The sequence below is a fragment of the Lepidochelys olivacea genome (assembly GCF_965140295.1).
Source record: "Lepidochelys olivacea isolate rLepOli2 genome assembly, chromosome: 4".
NCBI classification, from domain to species: domain Eukaryota; kingdom Metazoa; phylum Chordata; order Testudines; family Cheloniidae; genus Lepidochelys; species Lepidochelys olivacea.
The window spans coordinates 34,953,548-34,972,665 of NC_140414.1; positions in this window are offsets into that span (position 1 = coordinate 34,953,548).

Below are 19,118 nucleotides of genomic sequence, written 5' to 3' on the forward strand. Positions count from 1 at the left end.
TCATGTTTGTATTGGGAGAGGAAAGGAAGGTGGCAGATGTAGTGAAGCCTGTTTATCCTCCTCTCCAGGCTTCTGTTCCGCACTGTCCCTGCTCCTCCCAACGTGCTTTCTCTTCAATTCTTGTCTCCTCGTTCTCTCTCCTGATGACGCATCCCATTCCTCTCATTCATTTACAGAAACAAATTGATGGGATGCTGTTGTCCCTTTTAATGCTGGATGCTGTCTTTGTCACTGATGATGACTGCCCATCTGCTTGCCCAGGACTTTCTTTTCTTTTTGTGCATGTGTGCACTTGTTCCAAGACACACCATACTGCATTGATTTCATCTCAGACTAATTATGTTCAGTCACATCCACCCATGGTTTCACTGGTCACACAGGCTTGACTTGAGTGGTACCACTCTTGTGCTTAGAGCTAAGGGGGCATGCAAGTGTTTGAGCAATCAAGACCAAGCATTTTTCTCTGGCTATGGTTTAAATGTAGAATTTTTTTTCATTAGACTTCCTCTTCATCAGAAACTCCAACATACTGCATTAAATTCAGCTATAGGATAAATGGGCACTGCTGTATTGACTTCAGGAGAGCACTTATTTACATCAAGGTTGAGTTTGGCCCATTCACACTAACCACGTAGATTCAAATTAACAGGTAAAGAGCCAATGAAAAGGTTCTTTTGTTCAGTTTGCTGTGGGGAAAACTATATTGACTATACAGAAGTGCTGTTCCATGGAGTCTCTTCACAAGCATGTCTTCTTCAATGGAAGATTGAAGAAATCAGGCCACTCTTGTGTGAGTCTAAATATGGATTTTTGGCGCTTATCCTGATTTGGAAACCTGGCTTTTTGTAACTAACTACTGTAACCGTTTAAGTTAATGAACTGATGTCATAGGAATGAGTTAGAAGGATGGGGAAACTGTAAAAGGCATGAAGTGCAGTTAGAGGTCCAGTTCCTACTGACAGTCAGTGGGAGCTGAGTGCCTCCTGTTTGGGCCTTTTGAAAATTTCCTCACCATGAATGTACAGTTCTAATTGCTTCAGTGAGAGTCCTAGGTTGTAATGCCAGAAAACTGTTAGAACAGCAGATCAGATCTCTTGTAACATAGGACATAGAATTTAATTCAATGGATTGCACATCCTCTCAAATTCACTGAGTTAATTATATATCTTATCTAGCCACATTTATTTAGTTTTATGTTCAGTCCTTTAAAAATGAAATAAACATTTTATATTAAGAAAAAAAGAACACGGGAACTGCCTAGACTAAACCAGGTAATTCATTTATAATATCTTGTAAATTGATTGTTTACCATTTTGTCATCTTGAATGTTGTAATTTCTAGCCCCAAGTCCTATTTCCAGTTATGCCAGCCTGGAGAGACAATGCTGACTGGCTGCTGCTATCATACTAAATGCTGCTCATTTTACTCCTGGGAGTAGTCCCGATGAAGTCAGTGGGAGAGCTCACAAGAGTAAGGAGAGCAGGATTTAGCCCATCATGTACTGTGCTCTGGTGACACTACTGTACTTTTGAGTATGAAATGGCAACATTGCTGTCGCTGTATCTAAGGGGCAGCTGTGGATTTGAAGTCAGATCCATGGGTTTCAAGCACAGCATATATAAATCAATATTGCTATTTATTGTTATGTGCACTAAAGCAGTGGCTCTCAACCGGAGGTACGCATACCCCTGAGAGGATGCAGCGGTCTTCCAGGGAGTACATCCACTCATCTAGTTATTTGCCTAGTTTTATAACAAGCTACATAAAAAGCGCTAGCGAAATCAGTACAAACTAAAACTTCATACAGACAATAATTTGTTTATACTGTTCTATATACTATACATTGAAATGTAAGTATAATGTTTATATTCAGTTGATTTATTTTATAATTATATGGCAAAAATGAGAACATAAGCAATTTTTTAGTAATGGCACACTGACACTTTTGTATTTTTATGTCTGTCTGATTTTGTAAACAAGGAGTTTAAGTGAGGTTAAAACTTGAGGGTACACAAGACAAAACCGACTCCTGGAAGGGGTACAGTAGTCTGGAAAGGTTGAAAGTCACTGTACAAAAGGAGCAGGGCTGTAAGGGCTGTGGGGAGATAGATAAGGAAGGATGTTGTTCCCATTTTGCAGAGAAGAAAATGAAAGTGGTTAAGCGATTAACTCAAGACCACTGCAGAAGCCTGACCTGACCTAGAAACTCAGCTGTCCCTATCCCCTAGTGCTGTGCTCAGATCACTAGACAATGCCACTGTTTACTTTAGTGTTAAAGCATTTAAAAAGTCTGTCACTAGGATAACATGTCTAACTTTAAAGGATTGGAAAAGGATTAAAGGATTGGAAAACATGCTTTGTAGTAATACCCAGGAAGCTCATTTATTTAGTTTAACAACAAGACAGTTAAGGGGTGACTTGATATTTTGTTTGTTTGTTTGTTTAATGTACCTACATGGGGAACAAAAATTTGATGATGTTTCATTTTTGTCTGCTAGGGCAAAGAGTCCAAGATCCAAGGTCTACTTCAGTCTGGAAGTAAGGTGCAAATTTTGAACAGTGAAGGTAATTAATTAGTGGAATAACTTAACAAGGCTTGTGGTAGATCCTCCCTGACTAGCAATTTAAAAATCAAGATTGGATGTTCTTCTAAAAGATGCTCTACTTCACTGAATGCATTCCTGTTTTCAAGTTCTGTGGCCCATGTAATGCAGGAGGTCAGACTAGATTATCACAGTGGTCCTTCTGGTCTTATCTATGAAAGTATTTCATGATCGCTTTAAGCTGTGAATATGTTCTACAGCTTCTTTCCACATATATAACAAATATTTATTGAACACTCCTGCTTTTTCTGCATTGTTACTGACAAATTTACCATCCCTATCGAGAAATGGACCCTAATATTAACAGGATTTCTTTTTCTTGATATATTTTTAAAGATCCTTCTTCTTATTCTTAGGCTAGTAGCTGTAGATTTTTTTAATTTTTTTTTTTAATGGATACTTTTAGCTCCCTTGATCATGAACCCTGAATGTGAATTCTAGAGACTTGCTTACCAAAAAGCTTAATGGAAAGAATCCAAACTTTAGTAGTTTAAATGTCATGATTTTTAGGACTGACTGATGATTGTTGAATGCTTTGGGTTGACAACGTAGTAGGTATGTGTCATTTGCTTGCTGTCATAATAAATGGGGTCACAGTCCTTGTCAAAAAACAGGTATTTATTAGTAAGAATAGGAAGCTCCAAAAAAACCCAATCTGCCTTCCTACTTTCTGGGAACCCCATGTTTTTCTGGACCTGTCAATACAGAACAAAGACTCTAGTGGCTGAACAGCATAACTGCAAGTAAATGTCATAGCACCTACATCCTTTATGGTACTTCATGACAAGTAGTCGTCTTTCATATAGCATTTGAAAAGCAATAGGCTGGGGTTATAATAGAATTTTAAGATTCAAAAACCATTCTAATGCCTCTGGTGGAGCTAAGGGTATCCTGTTGTCCCATTCATGCTTACAGTGATGGTACAGTTGTCCGTGATGAGTCACGTGGGTTGTACCTCACCACAGGCACAATTTGGTGACTCTCTGGGGTTTTCTTCCACAAATGGGGAATAATATACACGCTTGCCATGCCTTGTCCAGACATAGTTGAGTGCAGTCCACTGTCTATGGGAAAGGCAGAATCTTGGAACTTCTTTCATTGGATCTTCAATCAGGTCTTTGTTTGGGACATCACGAGTGGCACACAATTCAAGCCAGCAAGTGCTGGCATCCTTTCCATTGGCCTGTAGCATTGATGTGTGGATCCAGAAAGGCTTCCTGGATTTGAGTCAGGAGAGTGGCAAGACCTGCGAGCAATCCTGAACGCAGCATTGATTTCAGTGTCAACGAGACTGTTGTGGGAGCTGTTACACCAAACTGGCACGCAATACTCCACTGTTGATAAAACTATGGCAAGTACTAATGTTCGAAGTGGTGTGTGCATCACATCCCCAGGGTGCGCCAGTGAGCTTCTGAATGATGTTGACCCTCATTTTTATGTTCTTCTTGATGTTGTCAAGATGTTGGCAATAGCTCAGCATCTGAGGGTAACTCCAAGGTACTGTGTATTGTGGTCATGTGATAAAGGCAGACCACAGAAGTCCACTTTCAGAGACACTTCAGCCTCGTGGTGGTTCAAGTGGAAGGCAGAGATGAGTGTTCTTTGAAGCACTAGTTTTCAGATTTTAGAACTGGTTGCAACTGCTGTGACAAGGTGCTGGCCTCAACCAGCTACACAGAATCCAGCTACTAGTAAAAATTAAAAAGAGCAACATCGTTCGCTGACCTTACTTCCACATACAGTACTGTAAGGTGCACAGGGCTCCTGCAGATTTATCATTAGCTTTCCTGTGCCAATCAACCTTAAGACTTGTCACCGAGATGCGAAGTACACCAGGGTGAATCTGCTAGCAAATCAGAGATTAAACAGCAGCCTCCCTCAGGGATCCATTTTAGTGCTTGTACTGTTCAACTCAATATCAGTGACAGTTTGGTCACATCATCTTGTAAATTCATCTATGCAGCTTATATTGCACTAGCAATGCAGCTGTCTTCTCTGAAAGCCACAGAAAAGTTCATGAACCATGACCTCTGGACACTTGAGACATGTTTCAAAGTTTGGTGACTCATTCAAGTAGCATAACTGAAGTAAACTATCTTACTGTTTGTTCTGACACATTTCAGTATAGAACACTCACTGAGAAATAACTGACAACCACAATCAATCAAGGTTTGGTTCTTCTGTTCTTGTCCAGGATAGCATATCTCCTCCTGGTTTCAGAACCCTTATTTCTTTCTTTACCATCTCACAAACCCTTTTTTCTGACCCCTTTCATATAATATTTTAAATGATTTGGGGGGGGGACAAATCTCAAATATTTATTTTTTTTTTTTCAACATGTATTTCCCAGCTTACTTAAACTCTTATTTAGTCTACTTTTCTCTATGGTTTGAAACCTTACCAATATTTCCCTTTGCTAATTTGTTAAGAACATCACAAATGCCTTCCAAATCAGAGAAGTGCTCCATCTAGTCCAGCATCCTGTCTGACTATAGCCGGTACCAGATGCTTCAGAGAAAGGTACAGAATATCTTATGGTGGACAATTGACATTTCTTCTTAACTGTATCTATTAGCTGTTGACTTATTCCCTGAAGCATACAGTATGCTACAATATGCCTTATTTACATAACCGTGGATATTCTCATTATTCATATAAATACCTAATATTTTTTTAATCCTCCTATGATTTCAGTTGTATCTTTGGCAATAAGTGCCCCAGGTTAATCATGTGTGGTGTTTTTAATAAACAAATCCGTTTTAAATATCTTCCATTGCTGTTCCTTTTTGTTCTTGCACATAAGCAAGAGTGGATAGGAATGCCTGATTTAGCTTCCCTTTACCATTGTATACTACTATGCTGTCTCCTGAGTCTAGATCTGTACACCTCTGCATTATTTGGCATGCTCCTTCTGTCAGTTTTCCAAAGGTAGCCTTTTTTAGATATAAAACCTGCTGGATTAGTGTCAGCAATGGAACATGAGCCACAGGCAGAAGCAGCAAAACACCTGGCAACAAGTTCTTTAGTTCTGATTCTGTGAACAGTAGACTGTCTTTTGGAGTTTTGTTTCTTGGGGTACATCTACACTGTGTGGATTTAAAAAAAAAATAGGGCAGCAGCACGTGTGAACCCAGGTCAATTGGTTTGAGCTCAAATTACAGGGCTAAAAATATCAGTGTACATGTTTCCACTCAGGCTGGAGCCTGGGCTCTGGAACCTGGTGAGGTGGGAGAATCTTAAAACCTGGCCATTTACACTATTTTAGACCCATAGCATGAGCCCAAGTCAATTGACCTGGGCTCTAAGACTCATTGCTGCAGACCCTTTTTTTTTTTTTTTTTTTGCAGTGGTAGTCATAACCTTTGGTGCTTCAAAATGACGGACTGGGCTGGGGACAGCTCCTGTATTCCTTGTTTGCAGTTCACTCATGGCTCCCAGAATGGGCATTCTACTAGCAGCTCAAGTGAGAACTCTTTGGCTGGGCACATCAGTGGCCCAGTGTAGGAACTGACTTGGGCAGTGTCTGAAACAGCTGTGTGATCCTCACTTTAACTATTGAAAGCAAGCTTTGGCAGTTTGGGGAGAACTCATTCTCCAGAGCCTAGAGTGATTCTAGCTGCTTGCCCCACCGTTGGCTTCACTTTTTATTATTTGTTGGCTGGAGAATTTCACTGCAGATGCATCACAGTGGGTGCCTCCCCAGCATTCAGGCCTACAATTGCAGCACATCAGTCAGCCCTTTACAATGTTCCCACTGCCTAGTTCCACACTTGCATGCTACTGTGTAGAGCCATGTACAAAAGGGATTGCAGAGATGCTATTTTCAGGGCTATTTATTCATTCACAGAGCACAAACTGGAAAAACGTTAGAGCTTTAGATTCTCAAACTGGGGGTTGGGACCCCGTAGGGGGTCATGAGGTTCTTATATGGGGGTTTACGAGCTGCCAGCCTCTTGCCAAAACCCCGCTTCACCGCCAGCATTCATAATGGTGTTTAATATATTTAAGTGTTTTTCATTTATAAGGGGGGGGGTCACACTGAGAGGCTTGCTGTGTGAAAGGGATCACAAGTATAGAAGTTTGAGAATCACTGCTTTAGACCATACTTATCAAGAGGAAAAACATCTTTTCTGCTCCTCATGCAGGAGCTGGGCTTGAGTGATAATCCTTTAAGAAGGAGAACTCCTTCCTATTGTCTCTTGCAGATCTGTTCCAGGGCTGCCAACCATCGTGCATTTTATGTGACATTTAGTCATCCATGCATCCACCCGGATGTGAGCACGAGGCACAGTTCCCAGGCCAGTCACCAGGGGCTGCTTCAGCCAGCATCTGACTTCTAGATCTCTTTTGGTTTGTGGGTAGGCAGGGGAAGGCCAGTGAGGAGAGGGAGTCTGAAGGGGGGTTAGGAAAGGAGAGAGAATGGGGGTCATGGCCTGAAAAGGCATGGAGGGAGAATGGAGCAGTATGGCTCTGATCTGTCATGCCCACCACAGCCCTCTCGGCTCCCCCAAAGCCTTCGAGCTCTATCCTTTCCTCCCTCTTCCAGATTCTCTCCTCCCAGCAACAGCTTTGCCCCTCCCCCCCAAGTGCCCTGGTCTCCAATCAATTATTCTGTTACCTCTGGGTTTCCGTAACAACCACCCCCTCAGGACTTCTTGTTCCCTGCAAGCCCTATCATGATTCCTTTCTTGGGTTCCCCCCTTGTTCCAAGAGGAAGTGGTCTGGGCCAGGTCTTTTCCAGGCCCACCTAGACAGGAGAGGAGAAATAGACCTCCAGACCTGCTCTTCCTTCTGTGCACACACCATCCATCTACGTAATCCATGCAAAGGAATCGGGGAGTGGGGGAGAATGCTACTTTCCTGCTTACTCTCCTCTTCACTGTGGGCTAGCAACCCACATACATCTCCAGGGTCCCCAGCAGACACCTAGTGGGGCAGCTATCCCTTGCAGACACATCTTCACAACTACTGCCACCCATGCTAACTAGCTTAAAGTTAATGCAGGTATGCCTCCCCATGTACAACTGCACATAAATTTGTGGTGTACATGTAAGATCTGGGGCAGGATCTTGTCTTTAGCTTTTTCTGTTCAGCACCTACCACTCCTTTGGGCACCCAAACATAATAAGTAACAACTTGGGGAAGAAGAGGACAACCCCAGGAAAATCACAGACCATACACCTGATTGCACCAGCAGTGCATTCTGACTGCACTTCTCTTTCCTTCTGCAGCTGAAAGATGTTTTTCCATCATTATTTCAAGTGTGAAAGTACAGAAGTAATTCCTTAGCCATGTGAGGAGAAGGGGGGACTAACTATTCTCAGTGCTAGGGGAAAGCTCTTCTTGAATCATCATTCTTTTCACAAGCTACAAATCACAGTGTGCCCAAAATGTTAATTACAGTATTTAGCGCAGAATTTATGTAAATAGAGGTAATTACAATAATTACTGTTACTGTGGTGCAATTATATTGGTAATTGTGTCCTGGGAAATAATGAATTGTCCTGACTTTCACTTCTACTGTTGTTGTTGTCTGTCCCTATATGTTTTTTTGCTCAGAGGGGAGAAGAAAAAGAAAGTTCAGTTACTTTAGTTTTAATCAGCATTCCTTAAACGGTGTTTCATAGCCAATTCCATCCACTAATAGCAAAATTGTCATCTTGGCTCTACTAAGTATATAAAAACTGGAATGTTAGTGTAAACTTGCCAGGCTGTCTGTTCAAGACACAAACATTGCAGGCTTATAGACAGCAAGATAGCTATGTTTAATATTAGTGGACGTAGTGGAGAAGACTGTTGTTCCCCATGAGTTTCTACCTCATGCTATGTCAGTGTGGCTCATGGGAGATGGCACTCGGCTTGTAGTCAAGAGAGATGAGTACCTTCCCACCTGTGATCCTAACATAACGTGTGAAAAGCTAAGCATAGCTGAGGCTGTAGTCCAACTGGTGAGAAGCATTCTGTGAGAAGTGATGGCTCAATAGGTGGTATTACAAAGTCTATATTAAACCAGTACCACATTATACTGATGTGCCTAATCTTGCAGCGGGCTTTATAAAAGGCACATAGATCTTTTTCATGTGTGAAGATGATGAGCGCACATATCTTTAGGGACCAGTCCTGCATTTCCCTGCACCCTCAGACATCCTGCTGAAGTAAAATTGCAGACTTAGGCGCTTTACTGTTGACAATATATGGAAAAGCTCCTTTCTGCCAGCATATATGGGCTACTAGGTGATGGTAAAGTATGGTAAGACAAACAAGCATAGATTTAGTAATCACTGGAAGAGTAAGTGTCACAATAGGACTGCAGACAAAATAACTTCCACAGAGCTGTAGTTTTTCAGATTAACTTGATAAAAACAAAGTCCCGGGGCAGAATGTACACCTCACTTATTTGGCAATTCAATAGCAGCTGTAGCTTTGATTTCATTAACACAAGCAAGGTGAAAAATTATAAAATCTCTGAACATAGCGTGATTACTCTTTTGGCACTGATTAAATAAATATCATCATGTAAACATTAATCGTGATGGATTCTTTCTCTGCATCTGGTCTGATGCATGTAGTAAGGAGTGTCAGACAAATGGCACTATATAATTTATCTTTAATTAATGCTTAGTTATTGTAAAGTGTGACCAGCATTTTACAACCAAAAGGCTGGGCAGCTGTTATTCTACAATAGCCCATTAAAATGGTCCATACTCCAGAGTACCGATTCCATTAAATTACAAGAAGTATTTAGAAAATTGGGGGCAACGGGGTAGAAAGAGACTGGGAGCTAGTTGGCTCACCCTGAGACTGTTTACATTAATCAAAGGAACTGATTTCAATAAGTAACCTGAAAAAGGAGTAATACATATCTCTAAAGCTCCTTCACACAAACTAGATAACTACATTTATTTCACTACTTATTCTTTATGGGTAACTTAACAAACATGAAAGAGGAAGATGACAGATATCGCAGTTACCTGTAATATCACTGAAAAATCATATTGAGTAACCTGACCTATCTCTAGAATCCTTTGTATTAAGTGAATGGCTAATGTATTATTGTGGGCCTGGGTAATCAAAGGACTGTATTGAACAATGTGGCAGACAAGAATGGACTTTGACAAACAGTCAATTGGGTATCTCTAGTGGGAGGTAAATGCAAATTCCCACCTCCATTTATGCAAAAGCTCAGCCTTGTGAAGCTATCTCCTGAGGATACTGTTGTCTCCTGATTACCTGTTCCCAGAATCTGAAGATCTAAGGCCCAAGTGTGTAATGGAAAGACTGATGCATGATGTGCTTGCTCTTAGCTAAAGCTTTTATGAAATTGGAACCAGTGAAAAACCAGTTTGTGGTGTTTGAAGGACTGACCTCTACTGCTGGAGTTGGGGAAGGTACAGGCAGAGGTATGATCTCTCATAAGCTTATTAACATCCATGTAGGCTTTTATTATGTTTAATGTTTTATCTATAACCCTTTCACCTCAAGAATAAATGTGCTTGCTTAAACAGCTAAGTGGTGACTAACTGTAGACAATCACATTGTTTATAGCCTTCAAAGAGAGCAAAGTACAGGTGCTAGCATGTTTAGGCAGTCTGACTTGCTGGGAATAATGGAATAGACAGGGAGGAAAGCCTGGGGGAAATCCTGGCCAGGAGGGAGGGAGAGAGGTCTGCACCCACGAGCGATGACCGCTGAGGAGTGGGGAGCATTAGAGTCCTTGCTGGACTGAAAAGGGGGAATACAGGTTCAGTTGCCCTGAACTGTGACAAGAGACGCACAGGTCTGAGTTAGCCACAGTGGTGGACAGGCATACAACAAGATTTTTACTAATGAACATCAGTCATGACCTGAAGCTGCCAGTGAAATTCTCCTCCGCAGGGGCTGCCAATCATGCTGAATTGCATGGTGGTTATTTTTAAAGAAAATCTCTGCACTAAGTGAATACACCATATACTTCTACTTCCTTTTGGCTGAGGGCTACTGTCAAGGCTGGTAATGCTTCCTCTGTCTGGAGACACTAGCAGAGCTGAGTGATGTTCAGTAAAGTTAACCCATAGTTCAGGTGACTATATACCTGTTAGAGGGATCTCATGACAAGTTAGGGGCTTGATTTTTTTCAGAACTACTGAGCACTGTCACTCCTGTTGACTTCAGGTGGATGTGCAAGTGCTAAGTAACTCTGAAAACCAGCCGCTATTTGGGACTACGTACTACCTCACTATCCCAAAATGTATTGGAGGAAAATATTGTACTACTTCTGTATTCAGAACAGAATCCACATTTGTAATGTGCCCATATCACTGCTCCCCTTCCATTTTTTCAAACTATAACTTGTTTTCTTCATGGGAGTACCTTGACTTTGTGAAGAGAAATTAGAGAATACTTGCTGTAAACAAGTTAACTGTTTGATACACACTTAAAATACAAAATGCATAGAAAACAGTGCTGCTCTAACCTATGAATCAGTAGTCATGGGGTGAGGGGGGGAGATTGATACTGCTTCCAATGAAGTGAATTTCAAAGCTCTCATTGACTCCAGTGGGAATAGGATTGGGCCCCTCTATAGCTATTTTAGTATTTACCCTAAATTGGGCCTATCTGGAAAGTCCCCCAAAAATTGAAGTGGTGTGAAAATACATTAAAACAGTAATATTGCTTTTAATTTTCCAAATATTTTGCAAACTGATTACTTGGTAATGGAAACTCGATATAAAAGTACATTAGGCCCCAATCCTGCAAACCTTTCACGTGGGCTAACTAGCAAGACAACTGAAAGTCTTCAACACAAAACATGAATTCAGAGAAAATTCCAAACAAAACCAGCTGAGCTAGCAACAGGCATTTCTTTTTTATCTTCCAATCCTCCTGCTTTCTACGGCAGCCCGTTTTAACAACTTGCAGGATGAGGTCTTAAAAACTCAAGGGTGCTCAGCACCTTACATGAGCAGCCAATTTCAATTAGACTGTCAGTTGTCTTTGTAGTTAGCCCATTTCACAGAGGACGAGGCCCTAGAGGCATCTCTTCCATTTCCTCTGTGATATCAAAAACACATGCATGAAGCATTTCATAGACGTTGCAAATATATAAGCTGTGTCGCAAAGATACTGAATGCGTAGATATAACGAATTACATACTATGTTAAAAAAACAAAAAACAAAGCTCTTAAAATTCTCATTTCCTGAATGCTTTGTAGCAGATTGACGGAGCGAAGGCTAGGTCAGATTTAGGGGCTTTAAGCTTCCCCCCCCCAAAGAGCATGATGCTCTAATCTATTGCTGGAGCATTGAGAGGGTGTAAGAGGAAGTTCATGGAAGAAAAAATCAGGGTGAATTTCTGGGGGGATGGGGCTTTGGTTGCAGGGAGTCCTGACCTGCTCTACTCCTTACTTTTGGAGACTGTCTGACCATTCTCAAATATATACTTCCAACTTGGAGTGGCTTATACAGGACTTGATTTATTAAAGATTTAAAGGAGTATAAAATTAACATGGTACACATTGAATGGATTAAAAACTGGCTAACTGATAGGTCTCAGTGTAATTCTGAACAAGGAATCATTGTCAAGCAAGTATGTTTCTAGTGGAGTCCTGGAGGGACTGGATTAAGGCCTATGCTATTTACATTTTTATTAATGACCTAGAAGGGAAAAAAATCATCATTGGATAAAGTTTGCACATGACACACAAAATAGGGAGTGGTAAACTATGAAGAGGACCAGTCTCTGATTCATAGTAGTCTGGATCATTTGGTAAACTGGGCACAAGCAAACACATATTGTTTAATATGGCTAAATGTATAAATCTAGGAACGATGGTAGTCCATACTTACAGGGTGGGGGACCCTATCTAAGAAGCAGCAACTAAAGAAGATTGTCTCCCACCACCACCAATTGGCTGAACATAAGCTCCCAGTGCAATAGTGTGGCCAAAACGGCTAATGTAATCCTTGAATGCATAAATAGGGGAATCTCAAGTAATAGTAGAGAGTTTATTTTATCTCTTATTTGACACTGGTGCAACTACTCATGGAATTCTGTGTCCTGGAATTGTTGACAGCAGAACAGAAGGATGTTGATAAATTGGAGAGGGTTCAGATAAGAGCTACAAGAATAATTGAAGAATTAGGCTATGCCTACACTCGACACTGTGCAGCAACACAGCTGCACCGCTGTACGGTGTCCTGTGTAGCCACTCTATACCGACGGGCGTGCATCCCCAACGAGCAGCAGTAGCTATGTCAGCAGGAGAGTGTCTCCCACCAACATAGCATTGTCCACACCGCCACTTCTGTTGGTGTAATTTATGTCAGTTAGAGGGGTGGGGGGGTTTTCACACCCCTAACTGACAAAAGTTTTATCAATAAAAGTGCTAGTGTAGACAGCCTTAGAAAACATGCCTTATGACAGAGGCAAAGTGCTCAATCTATTTAGGTTAAGGGGTGAGTCGATCAGTCCAAGTACCTACATGGGGAACAAATATTGAATAATGGGCTCCTCAGTCTAGCAGAGAAAGGTAGAACACACTCCAGTGGCTGGCAGTTGAAGCTAGAAAAATTCAGAGTGGAAATAAGGCAAACTTATAAGTGAGAGTAATTAACCATTGGAACAACTTACCAAGTGTTGTGGTAGATTCTCCATCACTGGCAATTTTTAAATCAACACTGGCTCTTTTTCTAAAAGATCTGCTCTAGGAATTATTTTGCAGACATTTTATGGCCTGTGCTACACAGGAAATCAGACTGATGATGGTCATTTCTGGCCTTGGAATCTATGAATCAACTGCTCAAATATCTGCTCCTGCAGTATGTAATCGGAATGTACACTGAGCATTTATTGCACTAAACAAGCATGTTTTCCCAATTTGTTGACTTTAGTAGATCTCCCTAGTCGTTATTAAATCCGATGGGCCTGTTGCCTGATACAAACCATTGTGCATCAGGGATTGTTAAATTGACAGTTTTGGCCCCAGTTCTACTAAACAGATGTACTCACCCTATTCCAGGGATTTCTTCTTTCAAATGTTGTGCGGGGGAAAATTAGAAGGGGGAAAAAAGCCTGATGCTGGCAACTGTGATCTGGAACCTGGTGATGCTATATGGATAATCACAGGTCTTTTGATTTCAGGACTCATTACCTCAAAGAGCAATTGTGCAGGCGGAATGAAAAAATTGAACCAGTGAATGGCAAATGTCTGAGCTTAATATCTATCATTTTTAAAACACAGGTCAGGGAGTCTACAAATTGTATTTGCATCTCAGACATTCTGCAGCACAAAAACAAATGTGGTCTAGTGGTATATGCCATTCGTTTCAGCTCAGGGTCCTCTTGGAACATGACAACTATAAAACTAAGATTCCAAAATTCAAACACAAATAGAACTGAGGTTCTCCTTGGTCCTGCTAACAGAGGAGCCAAAGCAGGCAGACTTGGGGAGGAAGCAGTGGTTCTCCTGTATCCTCTCTCTGGCCAGTCCCTGCAGAGGACAGCAGTAAAGGGTCTGCCTGTGAGACAGAGGGGCATGTTCAGTGCAGAGAAGTGGACTTCACATCCACAAATAGCATATAGTCATTGGGTCTACGTAGCCCAGAATTAGTGTAGGAACCACACAGGGCCTTAGCACTATTTTGTAGTTGAAGACTCCACCTCATTGCTCATTTCATCTTACAGTTTTCCCTGGCACAGCTGTTTTGCTTGGGCTTTGTTCACATAGGACTTAAATGTGGCATTTAGCCACTGATAGGGTACCTGGGAGAGACTGGGCCAACTGATGTGGTGAGCAAGCAAACTGTGAAGTTATGTTATATTATAGGGTACATAGCTTGTTCCCTGCCCTACACCTTGCCTCTTACTCAGGCTAGTGCAAAAGGACATGGGATCATTGGGAGAAGACGCACTGCTGGCACTACAGAGTGTGCTGTTTCTGAGCTCCTTGAGTGCAGAGACTGCAATTGTGACAGGCCCTTGTACCATCCTGTGGTGAGGGACATGGCCTCTTACTCACACCAGCAGCCTATCTACCCAGCTATGGTCCCGTCTGCCACAATCCAGTCCCTTTTCCCAGACTAGCTCTCCACACCAATCTTGACAAAACTGTTGCTGCTATTGTGCTCAATACCTGCGTGGGGTTAAGAGGGAAGTGGAACTGTTCCTTTTGTTCTCTTCTGTACATTCCACACAGAAAAATACCCATTCTGGATTGTGAAATAAAAGCGCCAGGAAAGAAAATAACCTTTTCAGGGGTGTTCATCCCCTAGATCAGGTAAACCCAGAAGATTAGATAGAAATGACTTTAAAGTCTGGCATGAAGACTGGGAGGTGCAAATCCTCAGGCCGCAATAGTGTCAAACAGATTCCTGTTTTCTGTACAAGCCTGAGAGATTGTTAGCAATGTGGTAGTTCAACTGAGGTTATGTCTACACCAGCAGCTCAAACTACAGCGGTGTGAATTGCAGCACTCGCTAGCATGCTGTGATATAACTCCACTGCGTGGATACCGCGGGCATAAACGAAAAGGTACCTAGTTTGCATTAACTTAGACCTGTTTGCACCAGCAGTATCCATGTGGAGGAGTTAGAGCACTATGCTAGTGCATGCTGCAATTACACCCTTGTAGTCTGTACTGTACACAAGCCGGGCATTAATTTGGGCAATGAATACATAGTTCTTGGATATCTGTAATTGGCATTAAGCTAAAGCTGAATTTGGCTATTCTATCAGTTGGCTGACATTTTCAGATTTTGAAATTAATGAGATTTCAAAAATATTTTAAATATTTGGAAAAGTTGACAATATTCACAATTTTCCCACCCCCTGCTTTTCAACCAGCTACAGAGCTGGGTTACAATAAAAAAAATAACTCCAGTTTACAGTGATAGTAAGAATAAAATAAATGAGAATAAAAACACACAAGTTCGTGGGCCAGCACTGAGTCTTATTTAGGGAAATGCTCTGTGTACAGATTAACTCTATTCTATTTTTTTAAATTGTTGTGCCTAGTGTGCAATGGGACCTGCAGTAGTTTTGACCAGTGGATTGAAATAAGAGGAGAGAATTTAATGTAGCTTTTGTAGGCTTTATGCAAAGGCTATATTTTATAAAATTGCATAAAAACTTCCCTTTGCTAGCTATGCCTGATTAATTTAAGATATCCCCATGATGCTTATAATTGGAATATTTTTCTCATGGAAGAATGTCCCTGTTGTATAGCTTCCTCCAAAGAACCAGGCCAGGTGGAGATGGCCGAGGATGTCTATGCTTTAAGTGACTGGGCTGCATATAGAATCATCATAGTATATCAGGGTTGGAAGGGACCCCAGAAGGTCATCTAGTCCAACCCCCTGCTCGAAGCAGGACCAATTCCCAGTTAAATCATCCCAGCCAGGGCTTTGTCAAGCCTGACCTTAAAAACCTCTAAGGAAGGAGATTCTACCACCTCCCTAGGTAGAATATAATTCTGTTCCAAAAGTCTGAGGCACCGTGCCATAGCTACCTACTTTGTGTTCAGCAAAGCAAAACATCTGGAGTAATAATCCTTTTTTTTTTTTTAAATGAATTAATGGAAAACTCATGTCTTCCCAAAGCCAGTTTCATAAAATGAGTTGGGATTATTGAACATTGATAGTATTATGTGATTACTCCTCAGCTGGCAGTGTTCTCCTAGCATTCCTTAGCAATGCTATCAGGGCATCTGATATTCCTTTCCTCCTCCCCAGCACTTGCTAATAGAGTGAGTAGCAAGTCAGAATGCAATTTGTGGTGGCTGCTGCTCAGCCATGAGTGACTGGGTGAAATGCCAACAAAAGACAGACAGCAGCACTGAGAAGCTGCAGATTTAAAGGAGTTTCCAACCTAACCCAGGAGTCCTTCAGAAATTATAAGCTTCCCATGTATGGAAGGACTGGATTTTATCATTGGAGAATGGCATCTTTTAAGATGTATTGATGAAAAGAACTATATAAAACAAGAGCTGAGTATTGTCATTATACAAATTATGGTACCAGAATTTTCTTCATAGTGGATTTCACAAAGACAATCCAAACAGAAATATTTTACATGTGAAGCACAGGAAGGAACCAAATCTGAAAGCAAGTTGAAGATTTTTAACTTGAGTGGGTTGTTACTTCAGAATCAAGCAAGGATATTGGCAAATATCCCTTTCCCCATACAAGACCTGATCACAAGATAAAGAACTGGATACAGATGCCATTATCCAACTAGTTACTAATAATCACTAGTTTAAATTCTGAGTATGTGTTTCCCAGACCTGAAGAAGAGCTCTGTGTAAGCTCAAAAGCTTGTCTCTTACCAACAGAAGTTGGTCCAATAAAAGATATTACTCACAGACCTTATTGCTCAGTTAAATTTACACAATTGAGTCAATAAGTAATTATGCCATATTCTTTATATGGATTGCAATAAGAAGTGTAAAGATACTGTATAGGAATAAGAAGGTAAATGTATTGGGAATGAAATCCCAAACACATTATGTACCCATACTATGGGCAGATGCTTCATTTGTTGTATCTATCTCTAGCAGCCATGAGGCCTTCTGTCTGCTTTTGATTTTAGCCATGCTCATTTAACTTGTCACACCAATATATACTGAATTGTGAGATAGCGGAGGGAGTTTCCTCTAAACTCTACAGAAAGAATGAGCATCAGATACTGCAGGAGTTGATAAGGCAGCTATGCTATTCTGTGAATCTTGTGGCTATTATAATGGAGCCACAATCTCCCATTAGGTATAAATGTACACAACTCCCATTGGAACTAATGGCCGGGGGGGACGCTGCACCGGGAATATTAATGTAACAAAGAGCTAGATTTGGTCCTCTCATACTGTGTAGATTGGTAGCAGTTTGTACACTGACAACTGAAGTTACAGTCTCTCTTCTCAAACTTCCTCCTTTAAATAACATGCTTATCTAGGGTCAGATCTTTCCATCTTTATTCAGTCCTCACTCAGGCAAGATCCCATTGACATCAATGGGAGCAGGCCTAAGTTAAGGAATTCTGAGTAGGATCCTTAGTAAGTGACCAATTAGCATGTTGTCCTGTCACAACACGGCTGTTTTGGTGTAAGTGGTGGTGGCTGGTTGTTCAGCCCAAACATCTGAGGTTGATCTGCCACATTTAGTAATCCTCCTAGACCAGATTCCCACTCAGCTGTACAGGGGGTTCCTTTGCCTCTCTCATTCATGTTATAAATGGCTTACTCTCTGCTTTGCAGACAAACTAGATTCCAAGGCAATTCTTGGATTGTTTAAAAAGCTGTTTGACCCTTGTAAGGGACCATCTGAATTCAAAAGATCTGTTGCATGTTTTAAATCCCAAGTTAATGACCTAGCTCTAGCAAACACGTACACAATCATACAATCCCAAATTAAGTTACAGTAGCATTTCTGGGGCCAAAATACACTAGTGCAACCCTGTTGACTTCACTGAATTTGCACTTCATTGGGATTTCACAGGTGAGAAACTTGTCCCTTTTCTAAAACTTTTCTCCCTGCTAAGGCCTAGATTTATGAGAATTCACACAACTCAAAATTCACGATCAGGCAAATGTAGAAACTTTTTAATAGTGTGGGAGACCTTTGAAGATGTAAACCTATTTGTATATCTAAAGATGATGAAACCAGCAGTTTCAATAGGAAAGCTTTGCTGTCTGAAATGTACGTTTGTATTAGTATAAGTGGTCTGTAAGAATGAGCTATTAACATACACATGCTTAATCCTCCACTTACCTGAGTGAGAGAACACTGAGTAGACAGACAGCCATTCATTGCCCAATTTGTGGTAGCACTGGTCATGATTCCACAGTTAAGGTGGAGTCAAAAGTTCAGTTTAACAGATGCATTAAATGAATTGGTACAGAAAAAATAAGTTCAAAAATCTCAGCCTGTTTTCACTGGATTGTCACACTTTTTCTTTGTACTCCTACTGGAAGAAATCTGGGACCTGTCTTTTGTCCATATTGTTGCTTCTCACATGCCAATTGGTAGTGTTTGTCTGCGGAGCCTCTTATAGCTTTTTAGCCATAACTGTGAACATGGCACCAAGCTGGATCCATATCTGGGGTAGTGCAAACACATCACAAGAGAGAAACATGGCTAAGGCCACTGTCAAGGTATAACATCTTAGATGCATGGATTGTGTGACAGATGTACTGATCTGTTGACATGTGATATAAAACCGTACAAGGGCACTGTTAAGGCTTTGCATTACTGATCAGGTTTGAAGCTGAGATACATTATTGTTTTCGGGTATCTGTTGGACCAAGTGAAAGCTTTAAGGAGCATTGGAGTCTGTAATCGACAGTGTTGTAGGCAGTATGTGAAAGTGGAAAGGAATGTACAAGTCTCTTCCCTTGATTTATTCCCATGTTTCCAAGTGTCCACCCACAGTCTTAAATTATCAGCTTTTGTTTGCTAAGCTGTACCTGATATTCCACATGGAAGTGAAGGACTTGTATGGGGCAGGGACTATATCTTCCTTTGTGTATGCACAAAAGTCTAGCATAT